The sequence below is a fragment of the Lutjanus erythropterus genome, chromosome 1, assembly GCF_056507025.1.
Source record: "Lutjanus erythropterus isolate fLutEry1 chromosome 1, fLutEry1.hap2, whole genome shotgun sequence".
NCBI classification, from domain to species: Eukaryota; Metazoa; Chordata; class Actinopteri; order Lutjaniformes; family Lutjanidae; genus Lutjanus; species Lutjanus erythropterus.
The window spans coordinates 11,144,771-11,169,243 of NC_139317.1; the positions used below are offsets into that span (position 1 = coordinate 11,144,771).

Below are 24,473 nucleotides of genomic sequence, written 5' to 3' on the forward strand. Positions count from 1 at the left end.
TTTGAGAGCTGTAAAGATGAGACAAAATTTATTACAACCAGCACAAAAATCCAAGACGTTCAAATGCATTATCTAGGAAAGCACGACATGGAGTTTTTGCAGACTGTGAGATTTCAGCCTTGTGGCCACAAACCTCACTGCACACAGGTTTTATTTCTATAGACAATATCTTGAATTCATATGACCACCATTGTTGCACAGTCTAGCTTGGCCCCATTATTATCTATTTATTTGACATTTCTTTCACTATCAGCACCAACCAGAAGAGGCTCACTTTCATATGGCCCTTTTCTACACATGTGCTAGCTTGGTTTGACTTGGTTCGTCGGCCCGACGCGGCAGAGATTTGCATCCAGCTTGAGGGTCTTGAGTCGAGCAGGCATGTTAACTACATTTAATTTCTTATAAATTCTTCACAGTGAAAGCTGATATTTTGTTGTCTACAAGCTTTTATTATGGAGCAGCGTACTTTAACATGACTCCTGTCCATCTGAAAGTGAACACAAAACAGTAAAATAAAGCAGATACCTGCAAATACAAACAGCGACGCATGAGAGAAACTAAACTTCAAAATACAGAGATTCAGTTAGAAGCAGAGTCTATAGACCCTTTTACAGCTGGCGTCATCAAAAAGCTGTGGGCGCATTTCGGAAACAGAAGTAGCGGCCTCCCCCAGTCATCCAGACAAATTGTCAAGCTGCAAATGTTGAATTAAACAATTTATCAGCACCCAAATCACCAAATATGGTTGTTGCGTATACAATTCATCAGAATCGATATTCCACTGGTCAACTGAAGTTGTTCAGAATTCCAGCTGGATCACAATCATTTCAGAGCAATAGGTGGCGTATATGGCTGCAAGCTTTTAAACGTGATGTAGGACGCGATCAAAACTGCTCGTGTTTGCAGCAGCCCATCGACAAGCTGTTGCGGTCCGCCTTACTTCCACTGCCAAACTGTGCGCACAGCTTTCTCATAGCTTACAAACTGTAAAAGGGCCTAATATTAGAACTGCATCCATGGCAACGGCCTGCTCTTCATAGCAACAGTCTGCTATACAGAAATAACAGACCTCATGATGCTGTAATAGACCAATCAGAATCGAGTGTTTAATAAAGCCATGTATTAACAGATGATAATTTATCGTGCGTCCCAAACTTTTTCAGATGCAGTTTTGTCAGACCATACTGCATCACACAGATAAAATAGCTAAAAGCATGTGTACACTATTCATGTGTTCATCTACTAATTACACAAAGAATCGTTAACTTCCAACATAACATAATTCATCAAAAGCATACTTATAAAGCTGCAGAAACACATCACATGTAACCACATCCATGACATATTTATGCATAGCCTCCCACATAACATGCCGCACCACATTTCTATGAAGGAGAAGATGTTTTACAGCTCATAATTGACAGCAGCCCACAGCATACAGAGGCGGAGAGACAAGAGAAAACCTCTCTCCGTCTGTGTTATTGATTGGTCTCTCAGGTGAGAGTGGGGAATTGACTGACACAGTGACAAAGGAGTCATCTTTCCCATCACTGGCAGCCAACGGCTCTCAGCTCATCCAATTTCCTCCGGCGCTATCAGATAGTGCCCATGATTGCATCTAGCCAGCCAGGAAGCGGCTCTTTTCATGACAGCATGCTTTTTCCTCCCCCCACTCACCCCCCTCTTATTCACAGTCTCTCTATCTCCCTCAAAGGAGCACTGAAGGTTGTGACAAATTTGGGGCTTTTAAGGGAAATCAACAGAGTCGGCAACCCATCTGTATGGTCCCTGACAAACTGGGGAGAGATGATAGAGATGTTTATTTCAGATTACAGTCCATGTCGACTTGAGTGTAATACACCGGTGAGTGATAAAATATGTAAACACTCAAAGTCGTTAGACGTTGGTGGGGACCCTTAAAGAGCCCCTTGATTCCTCCCTCCAAATAACACAGTGATTCCAATTAAATTAGATCTGCCCATCAAGTATGCTGTCTCCAAGATAGAAAATTCCCTGGACAGCACTTCAACAAAACTACCGGTAGTTTAGAAAAGGTTAAATAAGATGAAGGTTGTGAGTCCAGAAATGCAGTGTTATGGGACAAGGTTGGCAATGTTCTATATTTTACTTTGTCAACAAATCCCATGAAAAGATAAAACAGGAGATGAAATGAAAAATGACGTTTACGCCTTTAAGATCACATCTCCAGTCATATTCTGCACATGACTTATGTAAGCTACAACAAACCAGTTTCAACCAAGAATATCATGACATCCACCCATCGATCAACCCTCGACTTTTAGCAGTGCAGGGCTAAGATTCAGTAGTTAGCAAGCTAGCAAGAGCATCGCATGTTGGTGTGTTGCACATTCAGGGGTAACTGTAAATGTCAATCAATATCCGCAAGTCCCTCCACGGCTGCCTGTTTTGATAGGAAATACGCAGATGCAAATAACACTCATGTTTCATGTGGACTTTTAAGGTGCCATGTGGATTTTCTCCTCTAAACAAACAAAGTTTCTGTTTAAATTCTGCATTAAACCATTGTGTGAAATGTGAAATCATTGGCAGGAAGGTGCATCGTGTCCTCATGCACATGCACAAGAAGAAACAAAATGGGTACCCACTCTGAAATAAAATAAAAAAAAAACATCCACAGTGCTCAGTGTGCTAATAGAAAGACAAAAGGTCCAACAATTAATTTGTCTTATTGTCCAGTTAGCTAACTGTGTAGCTAACACCTGATATGATTTTACAACTGAAACAGTGACATTATCTTATTTTGGCACCAGAAATAACCTGCAGCAATGGTTTTCACAAGTTCGCTCTGCTGTTGTTTTTCATACAGAGCTGATAACTAGCAGACATTAGCTAACGTTAACTATGATAGCTGACATTAGCTAATGTTAGCGCTTGGTCCATCAGACCTCTGCCAGATGTGCATAGCATCAGTTAGAAGTTAAATTTAAACCAGCCTGGTTATATGTCAAAAAAGATCCAGACTCCATGTACTTGTGGTTTGGGAGCTTCTAGAATTGCTGTATGCTAAGTGTGTGGTCAGAGGCTTTGGAGCTGACCTTGCATCCAGAGGAGTATGCAGATCTGTAAATTACACCCCGTCAAACCCCTCCTTTCCACGCTGTAACAGTGACACAAGTTGAAACTGAAACCCAGTGACATTGGGGAAAAAAAAAAAAAAAACTTATAGTGAGAAAAACCGTCTGTGAAAAAATAAACGCATCAGATGAATCAATGGGATCAAAATTAAGAAAATTAATTACTAATGTCTGTGTTTTTGTAATCTTATTTCTGAGGCCAAAATTTAATGTCACTGTTTTAGTCCAATAAATTAGTCAAGAGAAAATTAATCATCAGCTATTTTGATTAACTTATAATCAATAGCTTGTACCATCTTATACCTTCACAATTTCCTGCTTCTCAAATGGTGAAGATTTGCTGCTTCTCTCCGTTTTGTATCATCGTACATTTTAATAAGCACATGCTGAACTGTTGGCGAGACATAACAAGCAATTTGACCTTATAAACAGTTTATTGATTCATCATAAAAATAAACATATAACTAAATAATTAAAGTAATAATTAGTTGCAGGCTTATATAGTTCATTTCTCTGCGTAATATAACTTAATTGTTTATAAAAAAATATATATATTTTCAACACATAAATGAGGCCACGCTTTTGCCCTCATTATGGTCTTAATAAAAAAACAAGTGCACTTGTGCACCAAATGTGTATTACAGCTGAAAATAGTCAAACACACTATTTACTGTCATTTGAGTAATGTGTACCAAAAACTAAAAGACCACAATGTTACAGTAAATTATTTAGCCTATTTTCAATAAAGAATTTATGACTCATTTTTATAGACATTTGTCTTAAAGGAACCAGTGGGCTTGGGGCCGAGTGCCTTCAACAAGGAAAACGAAAAGCATTGAAAGAACGGATGAACACACTGTTGAGTTTGGCCTTAACGTGGGTTTTGTTGACAATAGAAAAATATAGAATAACCTCAGACAAACACAGTCTACCTCGATTCATACACCTGAGGAACTAGTGTCCCACTGTAGCAATTAACTCTGACCAGATTAGAAAGAAGGAATCCCTTCTTTTATCAACTAGCCAGAGGGGACACTCATTTCCACCTACAATGTAAAGATCGATCCTGTTAACTGTTAAGACGATGCAGTGCCTCTCAAATAGCTTACTCAGGTGAGCAGCCTAATTGAGTCTTCATTTAAATGTCCATGTTAGGCACTTAGAAAGACACACTAATCCAGAGTGGTTTAGCATTGTGCACAGTGATTACTTTTAAAAAACTATTAGTCAGTGTCCTTCACTGTTAGATTTATACAACATTGGATAAGACTCTATGGTTTACCAGTGATTTGACTGGAAAGATGGACCTATGATTAATGTTGCTTAATTGTTTAGAGGCTGTAGAAACTAATTCCTTTTAATAAAGGACAATAAATACTCTATCTATCTATGTCCCCTTTTACACAGGACAAAAAACCCACTAACATCTAGCTGTTGTCTTAGACGGGAAAAGGGTCCAGTCAGCATTCACTCCCAGGTCAAATGACTCTGCAGCATCATGGGTACTTATCAGCTCCAGCTCTGATCGGCAAACGTGACACCCGGGTGGACAAGCCAATTTTTGCCCCTTTTCAGCTGAGGCGCGAAGGCAGCGGAGGCATGTCGTCTCCATCCGTAAGTTCTTGCTCCTTTTTCATGCACATGTGCTGCTTGTCTCGACTTAGTTCGACTCTGTGTTTCATTTTTGGCATCAGGGAGCTGCCGCTGTAACTTTCCTCCGTTTTCTCTCTCCTCCTGCTTCTGCCTGCACCGCACTGGCTGGACGCCTGCTGCCACGATCACGCAAAACAAGCGCTCCCTCCTCTCCTGTGTCTCCTCTTCATTTCATCAAAACAGGCCGCGTAGAAAACACCGACAGAAGTGACACTGTGCTGCATCTCACCACCAAATTTTCATAACGCGCAAGTGTAGAGTAAGTTTTGGGTTTTATAATAAAGACGAGGAACGCTGTTGCAAATCATTTATGCAAAAGCAGAGTACAGAGCCACGAGTTTGACCCACAGAGACGTCATGTCACTGTGAGAGCAGGTAACACAATCAAAACCACAGTACTCCTTATTATGAAACAGAGCAGCAGATCATCTTACTAGAAAAATACTAATGTTTTAAACAGTTTTAAAGTTTGTTCACAGATTCTCATTTCGGCTACAGTATCTCATTTACACATGAGACTCATAATAAGACGTTTGCACCACTTTCATGTCTACCGTATGTCACATTAGTTGAATCAAAATGTAAAGATTCACACATTGCATTGTCTTGTTATCGAATCGTATCATGACAGAGCTGAATCGTACTGAACTGAATCGTTGGCCATTTAAAAATGTCTAAGACATATCGTATAATTGAATATGTATCAAGATACGTATCGAATCGGTCTCAGTCAGTGAGATAGACACCCCTACTATCTATCTATCATTACAAACCAAAAATTGAATGTCGTCAGATTAATATATAGGCTTCAGCAGCAGCACGTTTGACATGCAGATAGAAAGAAATATGTGTCTTGTTCTAAGGTCACTGTAATAAAGTTAATATCACAATCATCATGTCTTATGCATATATCAGTTTAATGAACTAGGAAACAGTGAAAGAACCAATTTTAAGTTGTTAAGTAGATCAATATCTTCTCATATCAGATCAGATCAGTCAAGAGGTTAAAATAAACCCTTTTCCAACCACAGTAATAATCACACCAGCACACCATCTCAGTATTTTCAAATTTCATTCATGCCAAATGTTGAATAAATGAATATCCTGCAGAATGAGTTATGCAGCAGGGGAACATGTTAAGATATTAAATAAACGTCTCAGCTTGACTTAACATAGCCCTTTTGCATGTCAGACTTCATAAAACGGGCTGCAGAATGTGCGTTCTAGTGAGTTAAATTGTGAAACTGATGTAAAAGGAACATTCATGTACAGTCGTAAAAAATGCAGCTCGGTCTGAATGACAAATACCCATCACTCTAACAGCACCACAAAGCCAGCAATGGCACATATTTCACATATAAAAATGGGCTTATCTTTATGTATAAGTGGTATGCCTGCAGCCCTGGAAAAAGCACAAAAAGCACATCAAAAAAAAGGAAAAAATGTAACAGCAGTCTGGTGTAAATGGGTCAAATGTTTTTTTAAACACGTATTATTATACACAGAAGAAATACTCGGGTCACTTTTATGTTAAACTCTGAACTGAATACAGTCAGATTAACATAAAAGCTGCAGCAGCACACAAGTTTAATATGCAGAGAGAGCAATGTGCCTCTTGTTGGCATCACCAGACTCATTTGCAAATGTGTGCCAGAGCAAATGAAAACATGAGCTTGGGAGACCTGTCTGGTTCCCAGGCTATGTTCTAAGGTCACTGTAATAAATTTAATATATCAATCATCACATCTGATGCACAAAATCAGTTTAATGAACTAGGAAACAGTAAAAAAGCCTATTTTAAATTGCTGAGTAGATCAATATCTTCTCATATTAGATCAGTCGAGAGATAAAAAAAAAAAAAAACTTTTCCAACCACAGTAATAATCACACCAGCACATCATCTCGATATTTTAAAATTTCATTAATGCCAAATGTTGAATAAATGAATATCCTGCAAAATGCAGCATGTGAGCATATTAAGAATTAAATAAATGTCTCAACTTAGCATCCTGTCATTCAGTGCTTGTGCATGTCAGACTTTATAAATCAGGCAGCAAAATTCACTCTCTAAATGGCGAGTTAAATGGTGAAACATTAACAAAAAAGACACCTGTGTCTGACAAAAGCCCATCACTTAAACAGCATCATAAATCCAGCAATGGTACATATTTCATGTCTGAAAAGGGCTTATCTTTGTGTGCAAGTGATATGCTTGCAAAAACATACAGAAAGCACACCAAAAAAAGGGATTAAATGTAGAAGCAGTCTGGTGTAAATGGGTCAAATGTGTGTTAAATACATGTATGGTTAACCTTTAGCCCCATTTATACACACAGGAGATGCAAATACCATCAGATTAATATAAAGGCTGCAGCAGCACACAAGTTTAACATGCAGAGAGAGATGTGCTTTTTGTTCTAAGTAGCCTGGCATCACCAGACTAATTTGCAAACGTGTGCCAGAGCAAATGAAACCATGAGCTCGGCAGACTTGCCTGGTTCCTGGCTACGTTCTAAGGTCACTGTAATAAATCTAATATCTCAATCATCATCTCTCATGCACAAAATCAGTTTAATGAACTAGGAAACGGTGAAAGAGCTCATTTTGTTGTTGAGTAGATCAATATCTTCTGATATTAGATCAGTCAAGAGGTTAAAAAAAAATCCAAACATCACACCAGCACACCATCTCCATATTTTCACATTTCATTCATGCCAAATGTTGAATAAATGAATATCGAACAAAATGTGTTATGCAGCATGGGAGCACATTGAGAATTAAATGAATGTCCTGTCATTCAGAGCTTGTGCATGTCGGCAGGCAGATTTTGCTCTCTAATGAGTTAAATGTTGAAACTGTAAAAACAAATATGTCATATCACTTTAACAGCACGACAAAAAACAGCAAGGATACATATTCCATGTCTGAAAAGGGCTCATCCTTGTGTATAAGTGTTCTGCCTGCAGTCCTGGAAAAAGCACAAAGAGCACACCAAAAAACGGGACAGCAGCCAGGTGTAAACTGCTCAAATGTTTGTTGAACACATGTATGATTATTCTGTAGCCTCTTATACACAGAGAGAGAGAGAGACAGAAGAAGCACCCCACTTTCACATAGAAGTCTGAATTGAATACCATCAGATTAACATAAAGGCTGCAGCAGCACACAAGTTTAATACGCAGAGAGAGAAATGTGCTTCACCAGACTAACTCCACTGTGTGCCAGAACAAATGAAAACATGAGCTCCGCAGATTTGTCTGGTTTTGAGTCCTGCACAGGTCTTGTTTTGCAAACCCGCCCCCGCACACACCCACAAAGCTGAAAACCAGAACTAACCGTAAAAATATAACCCGCCAACCCACCCGGCATCCGTGATTAAACACACGTACACGGTCGCTCAAGTTGTGCTCTCAGTTAGCGCAGCTCCGGCGCTCCTGCAGCTATCAGTGTGTTTCCATAGTGACGATGAGCCTAGCTTGCGTCTACCAAAAGCTAATATTTTTTTAAGCTTTTTAAAAGCATGTGACAATGTTTTTCTCATAGTCTTTGAGCGCATCAAAATTCTCCCGAACGACTTTGATGATGTACCATCCACGAGTTGGTTTTTGCCTTTAAGTGCTAAGTTTTAGCTGATTAGGCTTGAAATGAATGTATTAGTGAATATAAATGTTAAAAATACAATCGTTTTCATTTCTGAGTTCTCACTTGCTGCCTGCCGTGCCCACACTCACGAATTTACATAAATGTTTTTTGTCTCTGCTACACAACATTTTTGCAGGCCATCTGACCCGCCGCAGGACTCCAGTCTGGTTCCCAGGCTGTTCTAAGGTCACTGTAATAAATTTAATATATCAATCATCATGTCTTATGCACAAAATCAATTTAATGAACTAGGAAACAGTAAAAGAGTTTTCCAACCAGAGTAATAATCACATCTGCACATCATCTCCATATTTTCAAATTTCATTCATGCCAAATGTTTAAAAATGAAAATCCAACTCAGTGTGTTTTGCAGCATGTGAGCGTATTAAGACGAGTCTTGTCAGTCAGTGCTTGTGCACGTCAGACTTCATAAATCAGGCAGCAGAATTCACTCTCAAATGAGTAAATGGTGAAAGGAACATTAATGTAAAAGGCAAATATGTCTGCATGACAAAAAACCCCCCATCACTTTAACAGCACGGCGAAGCCAGCAATGGTGCATATTCCATTTCTGTAAGGAGCTTATCTCTTTGTGTACAGGGTTCCACCACATTTTCCATTTCAAAATTCCATACTTTTCCAGACTCAAATTTCTAGACCGTATCTGACATCTGTATTGTTCAGACCATATCTGACATCTGGCTTTATTTGGAATCCTTGGCCAACCAGGCTTTACATTTAGGATTGCCAAACCAGCCCTCGGAAAATTTGCATTTAGCCATTGTGGCCGTTGCGTCCTACACAGAATGCTGGGCCGAGTTCCACTGTCAAACCTCTCTGCTCAAAGAGGATGTAAACTATCTGGTGTTACCTACACTCATATTGTTCTTCCTTTACATATTGAATAAAAAATACAGTATTATTGTTCGACCATATTTATAGTCTCTTTTATAATAAGAATCGTAAAAATGTCCATGGAAATGACCATGAACGCAGCCACGAACGTTTGTTTTTCTTATGCAGACAAAATAGTAATGTATTTTCTGATAACTACATCACTACTTATAAGCATTATATAAACAGGGGTTTCCACGGGGATATGGAGTAGCCAGCCAGTGAGAAAAACAAAGTGGCCAGCTTGACAGGTCTGGTTTCCCACAGAGATAGATGTTGGCCATAAAAGCCCAAACTCTGAATCTCTGGCACATTCTAACACCACTGTTCCATCATATACACTGATCTTCATTATTAATACTGAAATGAGTTTGCTTGCCTGATTGTAAACATGTAGTGAATTACCGTAAAGGAGAATTTGGCTTCTTATCTGTTTTAGTCCACACAGTCTGCAAATAGCTATTAAAATTTAAAAGCGCACATATTCCTGACTGATGGGAACTTTTGTAATTAAGAATCATTAAAACATCAACCTGGACACACTGATACATTTTTCCTTTTTCCATCTTTTCTTACCACTTATAAAGACGTGGTATTACTAAAATCAAATTACATACTTTCTCATAATGCAACCCTGCGTGTAAGTGGTATGCATCCAGCCCTGGACAAAGCACAGACAATTCAAGGGTTTAATTACTAATTTTATTTATTGTAATACTTATTGCTTTTTTTTATTTTTTCATTGCTCTTGTTATTTATTTATTTATTAATGCGCCTTTAATGTTAACATTGTTAATTTTATCTTTCTTTAGCTTAGTGCTCTTCATTTTTTGCTACCTCTGAACGGTCTTTGTGGTTGTCGTTGTTTCTTCTCTTATCGTATGTCTGTACCTCGGCTGCATTGTAAATGAGGGTTCTTCCTCATTATGTTTTCCAGAGATTTAAATAAATAAATGTAGAGCTGCAATGATAAATCAATTAGTTGTCAACTATTTAATTAATCACTAACCATTTTCATAATTGATTAATCAGTTTGAGTGATTTTCTAGGGGGAAAAAGTCAAAACTGTCTGATTCTAGTTTCTTAAATGTGAATATTTTCTGGTTTCTTTACTCCTCTAGAATGGTAAATTGAATATCTTTGGGTTGTGGATAAAACAAGTCATTTGAGGACATCATCTTGGGCTTTAGGAAACACTTAACAACAGTTTTCACCATTTTCTGACACTTAGACCAAAGAACGTATCGTTTACGTATCGTCTTTAATCATCAGTGAACTCACTGTGAGTTGCACTCTTAAATAAATGATGATGAAATAATGATCAATCATATAGAAAGAGCTGATAAAACAAAATGCATTACAACTAATAAGGTGGCGATTAAAAGCGTGATTCAGAGATGATTCAAAGGTAGAAAGTAACCCGAGTCACTTCTTGAAAAGACGAGTTAAGCCTCATTTGAAACCATTACAAAAAAAATCTCACGTCGCACAAGATGGCTGTATTGTCTGAGGCACCTAAGGAAACAAAATGGTGTCGGTCTTGCTAAATTCAGATGAAACAAGCGTAGCTGCAGCCACAGTTAGAGTGTGTTCATGTGAAACCCCGCCAGTTGCCTGCTCTTTCATCCTCCATTAGCTAATTAGCATTTAAAGCTGTTGAATGTGCTGCTGCTTTGCCTCACTACCTCCCCCACCTAATTGTTTCCATTCCATGTTAATCAAAAGGGCACAAAACATTGTGGTTGTGTGACAAGGAGGTTCGCTGAAGCCCTCCATATTCATCAGGAAGGATCTAATGTAGTCGGAGTGGACCTGCTTACAGATGCAATGACGTCTTGTTGAAACACGCAGGTATTGAATTAAGAAATTGTTATGTGGAATTACATAAAGACCCTATATGTGACAATGACCGTCACGCCGGATTCAGTTAAGGGTGATGGAGCTGTTAGCGAGCAGGGAAAGGTCTGGGTTACAGCCCCAGGGCATTCTGGGTAGAGGGACCGACGTGTTTGACATGATCTGAGGGTGCATGTATAGCTCTTGTGACAGGTGCATTAAAATGTCTCAGTGTGCGCCGAGTATCACTAGCTGCCTCGGGCCAATTTAGAAGTCAGACAATTGCGAGACAAGGACTCCGCTGCCTCTACTTGCTCATAAACATCCCTGACAATTGGCTCGTGTTCAACACAGAAAAGCATCAACTGCGTGGCCGACTTCCAAACTGTTTTCAAAAAATAGATACAAACACACCTCAACCTTGCCAGCGTGCCAACCCATGATAAATGTAGTCATCAGTCATAAGTGCATTTTCACATTAAGTTTCAACTGCTGATCAGTTTGTGCCTGCATAATTCATCCACCTACTGAGTTCACTTTAGAATAGTTTAATTCTTTTGGGAAATGAGTTTACTTGCTTTCTTGCAAGATGAGAAGAATGATACCACTCAAGTCTGTACAGTAAATCTGAAGTTAGTGCCAGCAGCCTCTTAGCTTAGCTTAAAGCCATATTTCCACTGCATGGTACGACTCGACCCTACATGCTTTTTGTACTCGTAGTTTGTTTTCCTCTGTAGATAATACTCCCTCATCGTAAGCAGAGCTGATTGACACTGTACCAGGCCAGCAGCTGGGAAACAACACATACACTTGTTTTGGTCTTTAAAAGCTGCAGCCTCTCTTCACTGACAAAGTCTAATCTACACTGTACATTTACTGCCACACTGACAACTTCACTGCTCACCTTTTCCTCTGGTCAGTTGACCATAGTGTTGCTTTTTTGAGTGATTTAAAAAAAAATTGTGGTCATTATTGGTGGTTGCTTCAAAAATGCATTCATTTGAACTCTAATAAATGTGACACGGGCAAACAGAAACAGTTATTCCAGCTCAGAATGGAAATTTCAGAGCAAATATTTCAACAAGGACACAGTATGGTTACTTTATGATTTATTACAGTAAATAAATTGCACATTTCTCCTTTAACTCCCAATCAAGCAAGCAATAAACTTACATTACAATTACAAGAAACATGAGAATCAAGTTGCCTACTGATAGCCTGTTGTGGTATTTCTACCTCATTACAACCAGCCAATTCCAGTCTTGGAGTCAGGCAGTAAGGACAGTAAGAATATGTTTGGGGTTTTTTTTCTGGTATCCAGGAGCCGGCAGCTGAGATAAATCATTGCAGTGAGAATATTTTAACCAGTTCTTCTGGCCAAAGAATTGGCTAAATCAGTATATGCTCAAACAACTTAAACTGAAGCATCTTTTTCTTTGCAGGCTAAACATACTGTCCTGCAACACTTTGATAATACTATGTGCTGAAGCGTTTGAGTGGGAGTTAAGGAGGCAACATGCTGTAAATATGGATCCAAAACATTTTAACAAGAGCCCACTGAATGAAAACCTAACATACAAAATACTAAAGCAGGAAAAGGAGGTGAAAATATTCATACATACAGCTTCACAGCTTCTTCAGAGACTGCCAATTCAATAAAACTGCCCACTGTTTAATTTGCTGGGATCAAGCCAGAGGGGATTCAACAATAACCAACTGTAATAATATGAAATTCACAAGTTCATTGGAAAAAGTAAAAAGGGACGGCGGCGGGGCACAGCCTGCTGGAAGAGAGCCTTTGGCTATGAAAAATAACGGTGGCTCAGAGGGCAGGGAGAGGGCACAGTGGCCCTATTGCTCTTACCACACACCCTTATAATGAAGAAACGTTTACCGAGGCTCATACTTCAGCTTTCCTTCCTCAACACATCATCTGCATTCTATATATACTGTATTACTCATTCTTAATGCAGTCCAAAATACCACGAGTTCCAACATTTCACGAAAACAACATCCATCTTAATAAAACCAACTAATGCAGAGCCAGGATTTGACAGCAGGAACACAAACCTTTGAGTCCAAGCTTGTCAAGTAACAGCTCAACAAGCCAACACTGTTCCCTCTCCTCTCTCTACAATGTCTCTCTCTCTGGCTCTTTTCAGCTGCTGTCGGCAATTAAGGGCAGCAGAGACAAGTAATCTCCTTCTGGGCGACAGGGCCAGACCAGAACAGGCATGTGGAGTGGTCTGTGCAGTAAGGGGAGGGGAGGATGGAGTGGAGGGTGGGGGTGTGGGGGGTTGGGGGAGGACTGTGCGAGGCTGGCCCCAGCCTCAGCCCGAGCCAGGCCCTGCTTGGCTGCACTCAATCTCAGCCCAATAAAAAGCCCTTCATTGGCAGGGTGCAACTGAGCCAGACGGGCTGGGAGCATGTGGCTTTTAAAAATGAGGAGGGTGGAATAAAGGAGGGGGGAGGGAGGCACAGAATGAAGGGAAAAGAGGAGACTGGGTGGGTGGGGGGGGGGACCAGAGAGTGAAAATGAGGAATATGATTCAGTAAGAAAGACGGATAATAAGAATAGAAGGTGGAGGGAGAAACACAGAGAGATTTTGATAGATAGGGAACTACACAAAGCCAAGCGTGTCTTCCCAGAAAGGACACTTTTGAAATACTGCTTAGCCAGTTCTGTCAAGGCTGGTTTCACCCTGGGAATGGAGAAACAGATGGGTTGTCTCGGAGCTATGGGCTACATGTGCGAGGTGAAAGGGTGTTGTTGGGAACTGTATGCAACGCCAATCGTTTGCCAATCGTTCTTTAATCTATCGTGTTCACAATACAACACAAGCCTGTTTCTGGCATTCATTAACCCTCCAACAAACGCAGCTGCCCTCAGGAAACTGTACTGTAACTGCCTTTCAGCCTTTTGCACACACTTGTGTGGTGTAGTATTTGTTTTTCCATCCCTACACAACACGGCACCAGAGCGCACACACACACACACACACACGCAGACATGCAAACACACACACAGACATGCAAACACACATACTCCTCATGTATGTATCACAATTCAAAACACCGCCTACAAAATTAACTGCAGACCACTAAACCACGAATGATGCCAATAAATGCCTGAGTGTAAATAGGGTCTGGTCACACCTCTGTACTTTATATATACTGACCCGATTATATCCAGTGTACAGCGTATCCAGAAGCTTGCAGTGACGAGTCTTTGTAGTGTTAATTTCGACAACAGATCGGGGTGTCCCAGTTCTTAAAATCCACGATTCGATTTGACGTCTGATTTTGAGGTCATTTTTAGCACTGAGGCTACGCCATTGTTAAGACTGTCGAGTTCTGATTTGCAAACATCATTTGTTGATCATTGTGGCTTTCTTCATCAGACACACACTAGATGCTGCAATCAGGTGGGCGTCCCGAGAAAAGAAACACTAGAAGGATCAGCAGTTCTACCTTTTCTATTCAGTTACTGAAACTTAAAGCTCGAAATACGTTCGTCAATGTCCTTTTTTTGAATGACCAAGGCGAGACGATAATGAGGTTGCGCTGAGGCTGTCCCCTGAAAAGCAAAGATTTAAATCATCAGTCGGACTGAGCTCCTTCAAGTCAAACAGGCGTTTTTTTGCACATTACAGTAACAGGATAAAACAGATAGCAGTTTACAAAAATGCATAGGAATAACATTTCAATGAGGAATCATAAATTGTTAATCATGAATATATTACCTATTATCTGGCGCACTTTTTAAAAATCCCAGTGACAACATGCACTGGTGATTAGCTGATGAAGCTCGTTTTTTAGCTGCGTCATTGTACACAGAGCAACGCAACAGCATGTCAGGCTGTAAACTTTACAAACCAAGTTTCTTAATCACCACAAACCACAAAACAAACTGTGATGGAAGAGTGACAGAAACAGAGCAAATCCACCCCAGTGTACTCCTCTCCTTTTCCATCACAGTAAGTTTAGTGGCGATTTAAAGACTCGGTTTGTAAAGTTTACAGCCTGACATGCCATTGCTTCGCTCTGCATAAAAAGCCCTGCAAAACGGACGCTTCGCAGCACGATGTAAGTAGCAGGATGCACACTTTTACTTTCTCTGACTGTGAAAACTATGAGTCTTACGGGTAAAACATACTCATGCAGGCTGTTAAAAAAAACCAAAAAAAAGGAACAAAGCTTTTTATCAAACTGCCAAATCTGATTTGACTGACAAAATGTTGAGTCAGGTACACGCCCTAGTCGGTGCCAATGTCATAAATCTAACACTGACTACAACATGCAAAACTGTTAACATTAAAAGACTAGTTAAAAAAAATAAACGGCAACTACACCAGCAGCACGCAGTGAGCTCCGTCAGGACTCAGAAAAACTTGTATCAATTATTTTACAGAGAATGGCTTAAAGTTAACAGTGAAAACAACAGGGCCTGGGAGAAAGAAACAAGGTGACATTTGGGCCCATTTTCAGGCTGAGAAAAAAAAAATTGCATTGCCTTTTTTCAGAAGGGAAGCTATGTGGCCATAAAATAACTGGTAAGAATACCACAAACCCGAAGAGACACATTGAGGCCCACCACAAAGAAATTGAGTATAGTATGTAGGCTGTTTTGTGGATCATTAATCCTGTGTTTTTCATCTGATAATGACAAGATAAAAATCTTGTGAGTAAAATGGCAAGAAATTATTGGTTTTGGCTCGACTAGTTTAGACTGAAATGTTCAAAATGTTCAATACAATCTGATGTTTACATATATATATAAAGACAAAAAAGTCTAAAGCTAGGCTGAAATACCTCCTTTTTTTTGACTAGGTTAAGACTATAAAATAGCTGGTAATATTACCACTAATTCCTTGGTAAATGTGTTTTTGTCATTACATATTCAGGCTGCAGGTTACTGGAGCAACATGAGGGAAGACAGCTGATGTAGCAAGCTCTCTTCAGTTTGAGTAAAAATAACCAATTTGCACGTTATATTGGGTCAACAAGTTTAATCATTACACCATAAATTGTCAACTGGCAGACGAGCCCCTAATTACCTTAACTAAGGAGTGAACCAGCCATTTATTTGAGACAGACTGCCACATTATGACAGATTTCTTATTCCCTGCGTGATGTCTTTGATTATATTTTTCTAAGAATCCTCCCACTTTTTTTCTGATTTATCTCATCTGCTGTTTGCTGTTAATGCAAACTCATTCCTCCATCTGTTTCACATTAAAAGCCTTCCAGCGGTTCAGGAGAAATAATCTTTTCACGTCACATTTACTGCGAAACATCTGCAGGAAGTGTTGAGTTTCATTAAGAGAGGCTTAGCATCATGAAAGGCAGCGAAGAGGGGTTGAAGACAATGAATGAAACAATGAGTGAGTGAGCGTTTCTGCTCAAAATGGAAAAAGACAGTATGTACATATTGCTTGTTGTGTTGATAGCTGTCACGGTGAGAAATGCAAATTGAGCAGAATTTACCCAGGTCTTTATAGCACATGTGCCACTCATTTTGTATTTTACTTTTCCTCCCTTGGTTTTTACTTGTTTTATCATTTCAGCACCAGTTGTTACTTTTTTTGGTTTAGATTTTTCTAACCTCAGATTTGCACAGGCTAATTGGTACAATATTCGGTAATACCATTGAGCTCATCACTGTTTTCCCATGTATTATGGATGACCCGCTATTTCCAAGTAAAAATGTCCAGTGTAACTGGAAGCTCTGTCAACAGATATTTAAAGAACAGCTCAGGTGGATGGGCATATTTTGTTAACTGGTTTATTCATGGTAACAGAGACTCAACTGTGAGGTATCAATGGTTCATGTAAACAGCTTAACGCAAACAGGATCTCTACTGCACAGTGGCAAACAGCCAAATTACACCATGCATGCAAATAAAGCCTGTAGCCTCTTCAGAGACATAATTCAGTCCAATTCAGGCTTCAGTTGAATAATGCTTGTTTCTCAGCCACATATATAGTAACCCTTACTTTCTGCATGCATGCCTTTACCTTTATCTTTGCATTTTTTTTTTTAATTAAATGGCATCTTCTTACATTAATAGAAATCTTATAATCTTTGTATTAAGGGATTTAAGCTGCATTCCAGACACAGCTGGAGGGTGGAATTTTCTCACCTCCTACTAGAAAAAGTGTCAAAGACCGCCACTCAAACTTAATGAAGGAGCGGTTGTCTGATGTCACATAACGGCATCAATGGAAGCCAATAATAATAGAAACTATGATGTTAGTAAAACTGTTGTGCGTGTAAATTGATGTGGAAATATGTCACCAATATTAAGGGCTGTAAAATAAAATGTATAACGGTGTCTGTTAACCCACACTTTGTTTTTCCTCCTCTGTGTTGTATATACAAAGAGGCTGCACTGTTGAGGGTTCAATTCAGCGCACGCTGGCCAAAGAAAGTCAGCAATTTGTCACGGTCAGCCATATTTTTTGTTTAATTCTGGCACAGCGCACCTGGAAGGCTTTGAGGTCGGAAGCTGGAAATTTCAACCAGGAAATTCCAACCTCCGTCGCTGCCTCGAACGCAGCAATAGACATGCAAGGAAGTAATTTAAAGTCTAAGCCAAGTGATTAGTGTTTTATATTAACAATAGTAACCAGTCCACCCATGGCTAAAATGACTGAAGTACAATCTGAACCTGCCAAAACAATGATTCAGTCCTGAGTAGAGCTGAGACGATTAGACAATAAATCAATTGGTCCATCGTCAGAAACTTTTGATAGTCGATTAATCAAATGTTCAACCAAAATTTGTGGGGACTTCCTGCTTTTCTTTATTTTACGTGATTATAAATTAAATATCTGTGGGTTTTAGATTGTTGGTTGGAAAATACTACGAACGTTTGTTTTTCAATGAAAATATAATAATGTAGAAATTATCCTTGCAAATCATACCACAACTGCAATATCAGTCAAAATAATTGCAGCTCTCGTACACATACAGCATTTTTAAGTTTTTATCTTTAGCTACAGGGAACATCAAATGCCCGCATATTCTCAGACACCTTATGAAATATATAATACACAATATATTTTTAACTGGGAGGGAAGGGTGTAAACATATGCACCTGCAGCTTGTATGTGATTCTAACCCAAAGGCACGGCGACCTTTTCCATCTAAACAGGCAGCTATTGCAGCTCACTTTGTCCCTTTCATTGAAGCTCAGGCGCACTGAGTTGCACAGCGATGATTAAAAATTTAACATACTCCTTCACCTGCAGAATCAACTGGTGTCAAGTTGGAGAGTGAACATTAATTATCTAGGAGTGTCCAACACTGGCTCCTGAATCTTTACATTATTAATATCCTCAACACAACGAGAGACATGTCTCATTATTAGAAGCTCAGCAGCGAGGCCACGATTTTCCAATTACTGCCACCGTGTCAGTCTGCTCAGCTGCAACTTCACTACGCCTCAAAAATGTTCCTTGTTGCAGTACAACAGAAAGGTCAAGGGACACATTTTGCACAAGCAAGAAACGTAAAAACCCAAGTTACTACATGTGTAAGTTTGTACTTTGAAATGAATTACAATTAAAGCCTTTGTCTTTTTAAATCAGATCATCACTGCAGTTTCAGTCTGCTCTGTGAATGTTGAGTCAGAGATCCCTCTGCTGACTGGGATTCTTCCTTCCTGTTTTTTCTTTGTCAGTCAGCGTGCATTACAATAACATGATAAAACAGAAGTTTACAAAAATGCACAGGGATAACATTTCAATGAGGAGTTATAAATAAGAGAAATAATAAATATATTTTTATAGTAGCTTGTGCATCTTTTTTCGCTGTGTCACTGTACACAGAGAAATGTAACAGCATGGAAAACCATAAACGTTACAAACCAAGTCTCAAAGTCACCGCAGAATACAAAACTAATTGTGATGGAAATGCAGAAGAGTGACACGAAACGGAGCGCAGGTGACACACTGTCACTCACTTCAAACCCAGCGCACCGTGGAGCCTGCGGGGCAGGTGAGGCTTGTTTGGTTTTGCCACTGACAGGCTCTGATTGTTATTCTAGGAGTCTGACAACATTTTAGAAAGGATCACTACAGGGAGATACCTTTTTTTTGAAAGAACAGGATATCTTTTTTATGAACCAGAAACAGCTGTTCTATTGCTTTCGCCAAACTCTAAACTCGAGAAACTCTAATTTTAATATCATCATCGTCGGACTCATTCAATCTCGACAAACGAAAAATAAAATTCACCAGATCCTCTTGGTTCGTCTCACCGCTGTTCCAACAATCATCAACTCTGGTTTGGTCTAAATAAAACCCTTAATTCATTGCGTGAAGGAGCGTGAAGCGTGCAGGGCAGGTGACACCAGACAGGCTTAAGTGTTGTCAGCAGCTCAGGACAGAACCTCTGTGGGATTTTATAACTATAAGAGGACGCACACTTTTACTTTCTCTGACTGTGTGAAAACCTGATGTTTTCACATCACATATGATAAAAAAACACATTAAATTGTGAGTCCTGCTGTTAAAAAATACTCAGGGAGGTTGATATAGGAATTTAGTGTGGTGTAATGAAATAAAACAACCAACTCTGATGCGACTGAAATAATCCTTAGTCAGGTTCAGTCCTACTGCAGTTACATTAAACAACCAAGTGAAGATTTACGGATATTAACTGCGATGCCTTGGTGTATTTGTACTGTGTTGTTTAGTTCAAGAATCAACTCTGCGTGTCAGTAATTGAGGCTTCATTATTGTCTAGATGTAAATGACTTCAAGCTGTCAACAGCCCACCACCCCACTATTAAAATTCCCTGGTACACTCAGGAGCAAGAGGTATCAAAATTATTTTCTACTCCCCTGCCTCATAAGCATAACAATTCAGCCCTGCAAAAACACCGACGGTAAAGAGCAAGCCACAGATTAGCCTTTTAGCTAGCAGTAGTGCTGACAGGTGTAGTGAAGTCATGTGTTTTTGCAGGCAGATTCACACAGACTTCCTCGCTTAGCCCAGTTCCACTTTCCCAGCCATGTTTATGACTTCACCTCCTGCAGTGGCCCTCAGGCAAGAAGAAAACAAGACCGCCTCACAACAGTCAGTGCTTTTTAGACTCAACAAGCTAACTGCTGGAACTTTCCAAGGAAAAAGGTCCTCTCTTGTACTCACAGTTAAGCTCCTGTTTGACAAGTGCAGGACTCTTACAAAATTGAAAAAATAAACAGATTTCTAAAGTGCAGCGGAAAAAGCATTTTGAAAAAAAAGAAAAAAGAAAAAACCCTGAGAATTTCTACACTCAAAATGTGTTTCCATTGTAATGATCTCAAAATAGAACATCAAAAATAAAATTAACTAAATAAAAATCTCCTGCTTCTTTTTTTATCTGGCTAATGTACTACTCACTATATATTTGCCTGGAAAAATGCAAACGCAGGCTTGTTCATCTGATTTCACGGAGAATCTGACCCAGTTGCTGATGTTAAACCTACCTATACAGAAACAAATAGTCTTATGAATGGTCTCGTTAACTTGAAACTTAAATGTATTTTTGGAGTGTTTGAGAAACTGTTCCTCATAGTCGATGGAATAGATCATGGATTCATGGGGCGATTTAAATTTGTCTTGTTTTTTTTTTTTACATTTAAATATTGTGTGTTCAAAAACACATCAGCAGTTCAAAATTTAAAAAAGCTGATTGTTTTACACTTGTTATTACACATTATTGAATGAATTAATTTCTTAAAAACTAGCACACAAGCATGAAAAACCCAAAAACTACAAAAGGAAATCTAATTGGAGCAACACACAGCGTACGCAACACAAAAAATCCTTTCAAATAATGTGGGAAAACTAGTTGAACAACTATTTTTATGACCGATCACTTTAAAAACTAAAAATACCTGTGACTGTAGAGGAAAAACAAATTCTAACTCAACTGGGGCTTCTCCATTCTCTAGAGCGAGGCCAAAGCGAGCCTGACCCGCCTCCAAGCGGGTTGCAGTGATGTCTTGTCAACCCATAACGACTTCGTTCCTCCCCCTCAGACGAGCCTGCTTTGCAGGGTTGGACTCGTAAGTGCAGACGAGCAGAGAGAAAGACGTTTCTGTGTGTTCAGCTCTCAGTATTTTTGTAACTTCTAACTGAATCTCTGTGGTTTGAAGTTTAGTTTCTCTCCTGTGTTGCTGTTTTTACATTTAGGTATTTGCTTTATTTTACCATTTCATATTTTTGTCAAGTTACCGCTGATGACATTTCCTGGTTTTTGCTGCTTCATGACAATAGCTGTTGAACAAAATAACATAGGACTTTTATTGTGAAGAATTTATAGGAAGTTCAGCCATTTTATAGCAGCTCAACTTGAGCAAAACTCATCATCAGTTAAAAACACACCTACAAGCAGGTAGCCATATTATAATGGAAATACAAATCCCAGTCAAGTCAAGCCAGGCCAGACAATGTGTATGAAAAAGGGGTAAATGATGTTTGTTATTTCAGCTTAATTTCATTCAGACTGATGCAAACTGTTTTTTCCTCTTTGAGCAAAAACATTGATTTTTTTAGATGCAGAACACTGAGATAGTGAGGAAAATATAATGTAATACATTCAATAAAAAGTGGCTCAGAAGTTACAAATCGAAAACATGAAGAAATAAGCACATATCATTATACAGTATTTGAGTGGAAGTATCAGACAACTGCACTGCATTTACAGAAAATCACACAGGCAAACCTTCTACTTAGTAGTTTCCTTTACAACACACACACACACACACTCTCAAACACACAGCAAGAACCCCTGGAGACAATTACCATGTCTGCTTTCAAACCTCGACTTCAAAGAAAAATTCCAGGGAATCTAAGGCATTAAAACTTCTTATTTTCCACCACAATCTGCTTTTATCGGTGCCACAAATCCAGCTCTCCTTAACACAGGTGCTGTCAGCAAAAAAGCTCGTATTTTAAGTAAGGTAACAAACCACTTCACAGTGGGCATTTGATTTCATAATGTGGAAATTGAGAAGGACCGGGGAGTTTATGAACATGTCTGTCTCTTAAGGTGAATATTTGCTTTGATATCCCGACACTGGGGTACAGCCCTCCCATCTGTGTTCACTCAGCCTCTGTGGGAAATAACTGTCTCTACCCTCCTTCTCTCGAGGCTGGCAGCGAGCTCGGTTTGAGAAAGGAGCACAGAAGGAAGGCAGTCCCTTGATTCTTATCAAAGGCGAGTTTTAGGTTTCTCTAAGCCCATGGGTTAGTACTACAGCTTACAATAGATAAGGTGATCCTACTGATATGCTCCAAGGGAGAACTGCTAAACAGAGGGGTGCTGAATAAGAGCTCTTTACAAGTCTGTTTCAATTTATACTTTCACAGTTTTTATAAGCGAGCTGAAATATTTTCAGCTTGGGGATTACGATGATACTTGAAGTTCCCTGCACTAATACAACCCCGAATCATCTTCAGCACTGAATAATGAAGGGCTTCACTGAAACAAAATAAGACCAACGACTGTTTGCTATCACTCCTCAAGAACTGCTGCTATACCCGACAAGTTTATCATTCCGGCAGAGCGCATACCTTGGCAGATTCACCGCTTAAAATTCTTAGTAATTTTTTTAAACAACAGGTTCTTGTTCTTCAAACAGGGGCAGAAAATTGTTGACTTTGCCGGCTAAAATGACAACACCTCCTGGCAAATTCCAACAGATGAAGCGTAGCTAGCTAAGTAAGCTAACATGAGATGCTTGAAAACACTGTCGCCGTCTGACTATTTAATGTTTCCAGCTGACTCATTTATCTTGTAAAATGATCTTAAAAGTTCACTTGAGGGCGACATACATGCTGAATAACTGAGAGTTAACCTGCATATCTCAAAAACCAGCAAAGCCAGCTTCTGATCCATGTAGAAGATGTCATATGTTACAGAGTACCTCAGCACCAGTCTGTTATTTTCATGAAGCCAGACGTCCGAGGCTTGTCGCCGCGTGTCAGGTGTAACAAACAACGAATCAAAGTTGAGCTGGCCTCAATTTTTTCAGCACTCCAATGGCAAGTCAAGCAGTTATATGCAATTATATGCTTGTTTCTTGTTCATGCTGGATGTCATCAAGCACAAAGCAACATTTCACTGGCGACTCAGCGACAATACAGCCGGCCACGTTTTGCCTTTTTGTAGCTGTGTCGCCAGTACTGTGAACATGTGAACAAGGGTGTAAAAAATTAGTGCAATCTGTTGAAAAATGATTAAATAAATACCTCATCGTACCCGAAGTAATGTGGCACAGTGGAACAACTATATGGGTTTTTTTTTATTCAAGATGAAAATAAAAAATTAAGACATAAAAATCTATATGTATGTACACTGTTATGTAGTTAAAACAATCTAGTTAATTATTCAGTATCAGTTAATATAGCCTACCTTTCCAAACCCTGCATAACCAGCTGCATTATCACTTTGCAAAACTCTGCCTGTACATAGTGAAGCTGATCGTCTATGCAGAAAAATCTCAGTAAACACAGTTTGCACAGAACAGCATGCTACAAATACTGTATTAAAAAAAACACGCTCAGCGTCATATCCATGCCCCATGTATTTCGGCTGTGGCCGATGTATTGGGCTAATGTAGTGCTACCTCAGATAACAGCTGAAGTTGCTGTACAAACTTCCCGAGCCAAATGGCAAACCAGCCACTCAACTGATAACTATTGTTTTTTTTGGCATTTGGCTAGCGGCTGCAGCCAATTCTGTGCGCTTTAGCATCCAGAACTTCACACAGTGTGGAAATACTATACAGTGGATATAATAGCCGTTTTGTTAATCCAAAAACCAAATATATCTACTTAATAATGTTGTCTTTGGTCTTGGAGGTAATGCTCGGTTGTTAATGGTAGTGAGCTAGTTATCCTGCAGTTTATGTTTTTGAGGATTTCAATTTTGAGGATTTTGTCTTTCAAAGGCAAAAAAAAAAAACCAAAACATGTTTGCCTGCAACCCCTTTCACACTGCTTCAGCATGTGGAGATACCTGAAGGTAAGGTGCCAAGTTATGATTGCTAACATACGATTGGACACTGCTTTAGCATACGGTCAATTCACACATGGGCATCAATACTGTCTATATTTAATGCATAACATATCAACAAGCTTTGTTTCTCCAGCAAGACCAGTAAAAATCATTGTATAAATACTTAATATTTGAACTTGAGGTCAGAAGAGAAGATGAGTCAGTTGCTTTTGGGCAATTCCAACATTATTATAGTGACATCTGGACTCAAAATGACTAACACACAGAAAAAGAACTTGTAATTTAAATGGAAAAAGATGTGTTCTTCCATGGC

General features: G+C 39.3%; 1 protein-coding gene across 1 annotated transcript in view; it reads right to left on the reverse strand.

The window, feature by feature from the left end:
* The window catches only part of trip4 (thyroid hormone receptor interactor 4), a 123,649-nt gene that overhangs the window by 79,927 nt on the left and 19,249 nt on the right, over positions 1-24,473 (reverse strand). The gene's annotated exons all lie outside the window — the stretch shown is intronic.